General features: G+C 45.0%; 1 long non-coding RNA gene across 1 annotated transcript; it reads left to right on the forward strand.

The window, feature by feature from the left end:
• Positions 1–104: 104 nt before the first annotated feature.
• On the forward strand, positions 105–5,221 carry LOC117591637. The gene is made up of 3 exons (XR_004574443.1): positions 105–295; positions 355–901; positions 989–5,221. It is a non-coding gene; the product is annotated as an uncharacterized LOC117591637 (long non-coding RNA).
• The last annotated feature ends 1,447 nt before the right edge of the window (positions 5,222–6,668 follow it).

Below are 6,668 nucleotides of genomic sequence, written 5' to 3' on the forward strand. Positions count from 1 at the left end.
CACTCAATGCAGCGAAAGATCATACGATTGTCCCGTTAAAGCTCTTAAACGTCATCAGATCTTCGAGCTTTATGTTCGGTACAGCCTAGCTTCACTGGGATTAGTTTTGCTAGAGTTATTAGCAAAGAGTCGATCGACAAAACCAGACGTGATTGTGGCAAGTCTTATATACATAAGACATAACCTACACAAAACTTACATAATCCCTCGTGTCGAAGTTTTCTTGCAAGCCATAAATTCAGAGGAATCTGTGTTGATCTGTGCTAGTGCCTAGTGAAAACAATAATCAACCAAGGTATGTCTGCCGTGAGCTAGGAAAGTGACCAGTATAATTTATGCGAATTAAGTTTATAGGACAGAGGTCAGGAGCCCTATCTTTCTTAGCAGCCTAAGTGCGCATAAGTGCATATACGGGGTGCTCCACGAGAGGCGTATCACCGAAGTGATCCCCCAATCTACAAGGGGTAGAATTCGATTCCCCCCTCTTCTGCTCCGAAACGCCGAGCCCCGAAAACCTTTGACTTGGGTCAACATTAGTAAGGCGTAGCAACCCTTAGGAAGCTCAGCGCGTAAGGCGGCTCCTCGGAACCTTTCACCAGCTCCACTGAGAAGACCAGTTTGTCGAGCACTTTAGTGCTTATGTAAGCGGCAGATCGACATCAAGCCGGATGTTCCACATTTTAGCCCAGTGTCCAGAGCTAAAACATTGGGCGTGATTTTGACGGACCTGACTACAGAGGAGCCACCGCCAACAGCAGGACAGATGTCCGGAGTTATGCTGTGTTAATTTGCACATTTTCTGGGACTAAGTTCAATATGCCATTTTAAGGCCAATTCCCTGGCAGTTACGTATATGTATATTCAAGCATCGGGAATCATGAGTGTTTGTAGAAAAGAGTGGGTAAGAAATAATTAATTGAAATTATCAAATCGTACTTGCAGGTACACTCGTGTGCATATATTGTTAAAACCTTCTATTTTTCCCTAGATACCAGCACCTACGTCATCCTTGAGCTCAACGATTACGAAAGGAGTAAGGGTATTAAAATACCAAAACCAAAAGAAAACAGTGAGTTTGTAAACTTAAAAACATTTATGCACAGAGTATAAACGTAACCTGCGTGCTACTAAACATTTAATCATAACCGTAATGGGTTGATACCTCTCGCCCCCCTTAATTATATTAACCACATCTGATTATTAGTCCGTATACTTACTGCCCCCACTATATTCATATATACATTCTTGAATTCTTAAATTCTTATAAGCTAAAATGAGTATACATTTTAAGTGCTAGATCGCCGTAATATGAATTCCTCTGTAGGTTAAGAAAATTTCGAAGATATTGAATTATAATAATAGGAAGTCATGGAAATATATAGATAGAAGCCTTTGTTTTGAAACGCAGGTTTAATATGTTCTAAATCCTAACGTCCGTTCTCAGACAAGCAAGGTCGACGTGGTAGGATGAAAACTGCCTGATTGTTCTAGGGTGTATACGGTACGATTTACCAGTATAGCATAGGTTGGGAGGGTAGAGAAGAGGGATTCTCGACGACACCGGAGTTTTCCGTGACTTGAATAGAGTAGTTGATATCATCATCCCCCTTTTTCTCAACAACAAATAATTAATCCACTTTCCATAAATTCAGTCCTGTTTAACCTGTGTTCTGCTTTTGATTTTTGATTCTTTTTTAAATGTGCACCTAAAACATTATGCGAGTGTGTGTCAGTACACAATACAGGAGAAAGTAGAACGAACCCCGACAATCCGGCGAGCTTAGCTAGAGCATAGCTAGAGGTGCACACGAAATCTCTTTGTACTAGTTTGGGTAAAAATACATTTATCCCACACCTGCACGCTTCAGACCTCCTTATAATTTATTAATGGATTCAGCCATCTCTCGTGACCGGCTGCAAGAACTCTCTTTGGAATTCAAACTCGAATTCAGTGCACTCTCTCGATCGTTCTCTCGCGCATATAAAAAGTGCCGCAAAAGTGAACACACAAACGTTTGAACTTTTACATCTCGTTGAACAATCGTATTTAACTGTGATCGACTAATACACTCCGCGTCAACAATCTAGAGCCAAAACATTGGAAATAGAAAAAGTGGATCGTTTGCTATGGGGAAATGAGAATTATGAAACACATAGCGAGTCGGTGGCATTTGGCTCTGCTCCATTTGGTGGAAGCTTCAGTGCCAACGCACTATCTACTTTGGATAGGCTAGAATCAATACGCATGGATATTGAGAAGCTGTGCCAAATGGATGAGTAAATCTTGCGCGGACTGCTGGAATCACTGACGGAGCTGAAATCGAATTTTGTTGCGCCACACACCAGCTTAGAGGAGGCGGATTTTGAGTCCATGTCGAGTGAAATACCTTCACGGTTTGACGCTTCCATATTATCATTGCGGACTATTCTGCAGCGCGAGCTTGGAAGTCGGTCCAGCTCTAGGAATTGTTCCACAATCAACCCGAACTCAAGTGCATCCCCAAGTGCATCGGTTACCTCAGCTGGATCTGCCAAAATTAAGTGGAATTTACACGAAGTGCGCCAATTTCTTCTCAATGTTCACCGCGATAATTGACAAGGAGTCCGAGCTGACCCCTATCGAAAAGCTGCAGCATCTACGTTCCTGTTTGAGTGGCGCAGCCCTCAATACCATCAGCTGATTGGAAATAAATGAGGCTAATTATATCGTGGCATTAGATATTTTAAAGCGTCGCTTTGATAATAAACGTTTTATTTGCAGGTACACATCAGAGGGATATTTGGGTTGGAGAAGGCTGACGAGTCGGTGGGCAAGCTGAGGGAACTGACTGACAGAGTCACCTCACATATTCGTGCAATGGAATCGCTGGCTAGTAAGGCAGAAGTAGCAGACTGTATTCTTGTACAAACAGTACTTCAGAAGCTGGACAAGGCCACTCAGAGCACAAGGCCAATCAAAGAAAATCTTTCGTCGCATCGAGCGCCCCCCTTTCTTGTGTGTTGTGCGAGGGCACGAACCATATGATTGCCAATTGTCCACGGTTTGCACCTCTGTCTTCAAATAATCGTCAGGTGGAAGAAAAGAGGCTCTTATTATTCCTCAATTGCCTACGAAAGGGCCATCATGTGAACTATTGTAAATCCGGTCCCTGCCGCACTTGCCGATCGAATCACCACACGTTTTGCATTTAATTCGTCCAACAGAGACATATCTATCTGCTTCTACGAGTAAAGCCTCGCAACAACAACCAAGTCATACCGCCATGGTTGTCATGTCGTCCTCATTGCCTTAAGCCCTAATATCCCATAGTCCTCCTGATTCTGTGCTGTTAGCCACCGTCGTCGTTCTCGCACTTTTGGACTGGGGATCGCAATTACATTTCATAACTAGTCGTCTATCTAATCAGCTGAAACTTCTTAAAACCAAATCGTTTACCGCGGTCTCTGGCATAGGAGCTAGCTTCTCAACTGAAGGTATCTCGGTGGATCCAGCTTGCTGACCCTTCGTTCCATAATCCGCAACGGATTGACCTGCTCATCGGAGCTGAACTGTTCTTCGAGTTGCTGTGTGTGGGACCAATTCAGCTGGCGCCTGGACTGGATGGACGCTATGGATGGATCATATATGTTGGCGGGCAATCGTCCCTCTACCTATTGTCGTTTATCGCCGCACAGTCTTTGGCTGCCTTGCACTCGGGCGTGCATTTCGCCAACAACACATCTTCGTTTAGTACAACCCAATCTTCGGATGACACCAATCACAGCACTCGGCTCGATGAGTTGATTCATCAATTTTGGGAAGTGGAGCACACCTTTGGGCCGATCGCTAGGGCTGCAAAGGAGGAGCAGCATTGAGAGGAGCATTTCGTTACTAACACTCGTCTGGTGGAGGGCACTCGGCCCCCATTCTCTCGTCGTTTATCGTCTGAGCGTGACAACATCTCGCTTTTGTTAAAGCACATTAACTCATTCGGTGTCAAGATGCGCCTTTTTGGAAACGCTCAGAAGCTCAACAGTGGTACGAAATCACCGCATCTCTCGTCTAAAAACCTATACAAAGGATCAAAATTGCTACGTCGAATCGTTCAACTCGCCCACCTTCACCCTGAGTACCGTGCAGTGCGAAAGAAATTTGCTTTGCGGAAATTTGTTATCTGCTGTAGATCCAGACCATTCTACTATAAGCCAGAAGGGCGCAGTCGATCGCTTATAAAGTGCTACATCAGCGTCTTCATCTGTTTTGCAACAAAGGCCGTCTGGTTGGAACTCGTGAAGGACCTAACAACTGCTGCGTTCTTGGGGGCCCTCAAACGCTTCGTTGCCACTCGCGGCATTCCCCGATGCATTTGTTCGGGCAATGACACAAACTTTGTGGACGCAAGGAACGAGTTAGAGGATCTTCGGCAGCTGTTTTTGAGCGAGAAACATCGTGCTGAAGTTCATAGTCACTGCATCAACCACGGCTTCGATTGGAGATTTATACCACCTCGCTCGCCCCATTTCGGGGGCTTATGGGAGGCAGCAGTGAAGATGGCCAAGAAGCATTTTTATCGCTCCGTTGGATCTTCACTCTTTACTTTTGATGAGCTGCGGACCTTGGACTGCCAAATCCAGGCTGTAATCAACTCTCGACCTCTTATCGCTATTTCAGAAAATCCTCAAGATCTTGGCGTCCTCACACCAGGACATTTTGTAATTGGTCGTCCGCTGATGGAGTTCGCCGAGCCATACGTAACGGGTCAATAGATTGGATTGCTGGCAACGAATCACCTGTGCCCAGCGGATCTTTCAGAAGCGTTGGAGTGAGGAGTACTTGACTCTGCTTGTACTCTTATTATTGTAAAGTTGCTCTCTTTTTCTCTCTCTCTCTCTCTCTCTCTCTCTCTCTCTCTGCACGCCCTTTCACTCGCACTTATTGACAGCATTGTAACGTTTCCCATTAAGAAGCCGACGGGCCCTCCTTTATAGTTGCTTCATGCAAACGACGTAAAAAGACGACGTAGACGAAAAAAGCTAACGGACCTCGCTTAGAACTGTATGCAGCCGGTCTCGACAGTGCGTTGCGCAGGCTGAAGCAGACGGTGAAAGAGAAAACGAAAACGACTAGCTGGCCGCTAGCACTGGCACGGTCGGCCACAACGACTTTTGGTTCGCTACTTTTCTAAGCAAATCCTGAGTTATATGATTAAAATTCAAATAATTAAATGTTTAAACATTTTAACGCACTATAAGTTCACAATCACGTCGGGGTCACCAAAATGTTGGAAGCTGCCGAGCTTTTTCGGCAAGTCTGACTCCACATTTACGACAATTATTTTCCGTTTTAGTTGTTTCAAATATTTATTTACTATTCGATGTTTTTGTACAATTAAAAGGGGCGTGGAACTACGATTCGGTGCGTTAAACCTTTACAATAATTTAGAGCTAATCTAGGTTTGCGTTGGACATATGTATAAACAATTGGACTGCTCGGAACGATGCGCGGCGATCGACAATATTTTAGACTGGGCAAGAAAAGGTCAAAGCCTTGCAATATAAGCAGTACGGAGGGTGTAAGAGGGAGCGATGAGCGGGACAATAGCATATCAATATAAGAGAGTATAAATGTAAACAAGGCGAGCTGATCTTAATAATTATGTAGCTGCTGCTGCTCCGAACAGGGCGGTTTTCTCCCATACAATTACGAAGACATCGCCAACTACTAGATATCGTTCACATTACAGAACACGTAGAAAAACCTCTACTGAATAAAATGCAGTAAAAAAATTGGATCAGTTAATCGTATTTTTCAATTTATGAGACAGTTAAAACAGCAATAAAACTGGTAAATTTTCAGTGCACGTGCTTTTTAATAATGACCGCTGGGTTTCACAGCTGATTTTGCGAAGGTGGAGCCATCTATGCAAATTTCTGGTAAGCAACTTTGATGGTCACTTTTTTTTCTAAAACAGAGCGCCAAAAACCACGTCTTGGTTTTAACTTTTAAAAATTACCTTTTGGCCAAGAAAAGTAGTCATTGGGACCGTGGGGAGCGTGGGTTGCCGCTTAAAACTCCGGAGGGGGGTGATGTCGTCTGTCCAGGTCCCAGGTTCTCTGGCTCCGCTCACGCACTCTCGACTTGGCACTTTTAATTCAGCGGGCACGTCCGTTCAGTTTCAACTCTCGCGATCGACCTCCTCTGCTCTCAATTTTAAGCGGGGCTCCTGGGTTCTCTGCCGACCCTCTGCTGGCTCTGCATCGTTCGCTTCTCCCGTGTCTGCGATCCGTCCGCTTCGCTCAGCGTCTCTGTCCTTCCTCTGCCTGAACGGTGTCGGCGGCTATCCGCTCACGCTTTCTTCCTGTACGGTAACCGCCGTTGGGCCTCACACTTGTGGTCGCATGTGTGCGTGCCTGAGCTTCTGCGTTCTTGCTCTCCACTCTCTGGCGTTTACCGCGATCGCTTCGCTAGAGATGCCGCCCAAATATTGCCAGCGTGATCACGACTCCCTACCACAATCACGACATGACTCACGTCTCTGGTAGCCGCTTAAGGCCGTGTAATTAAAATAATAAATTCATGGATATGTATATGCTTACAATCATCGAAAAGAAAGAAGCTAAATTCCTGGAATGGTGCCGAATACTAACAATGATAATCCAAGGGGAAAGGGGCAAAACTGTGGGGGAGC

The sequence above is a fragment of the Drosophila guanche genome, unplaced genomic scaffold, assembly GCF_900245975.1.
Source record: "Drosophila guanche unplaced genomic scaffold, DGUA_6, whole genome shotgun sequence".
Lineage (NCBI taxonomy): Eukaryota > Metazoa > Arthropoda > Insecta > Diptera > Drosophilidae > Drosophila > Drosophila guanche.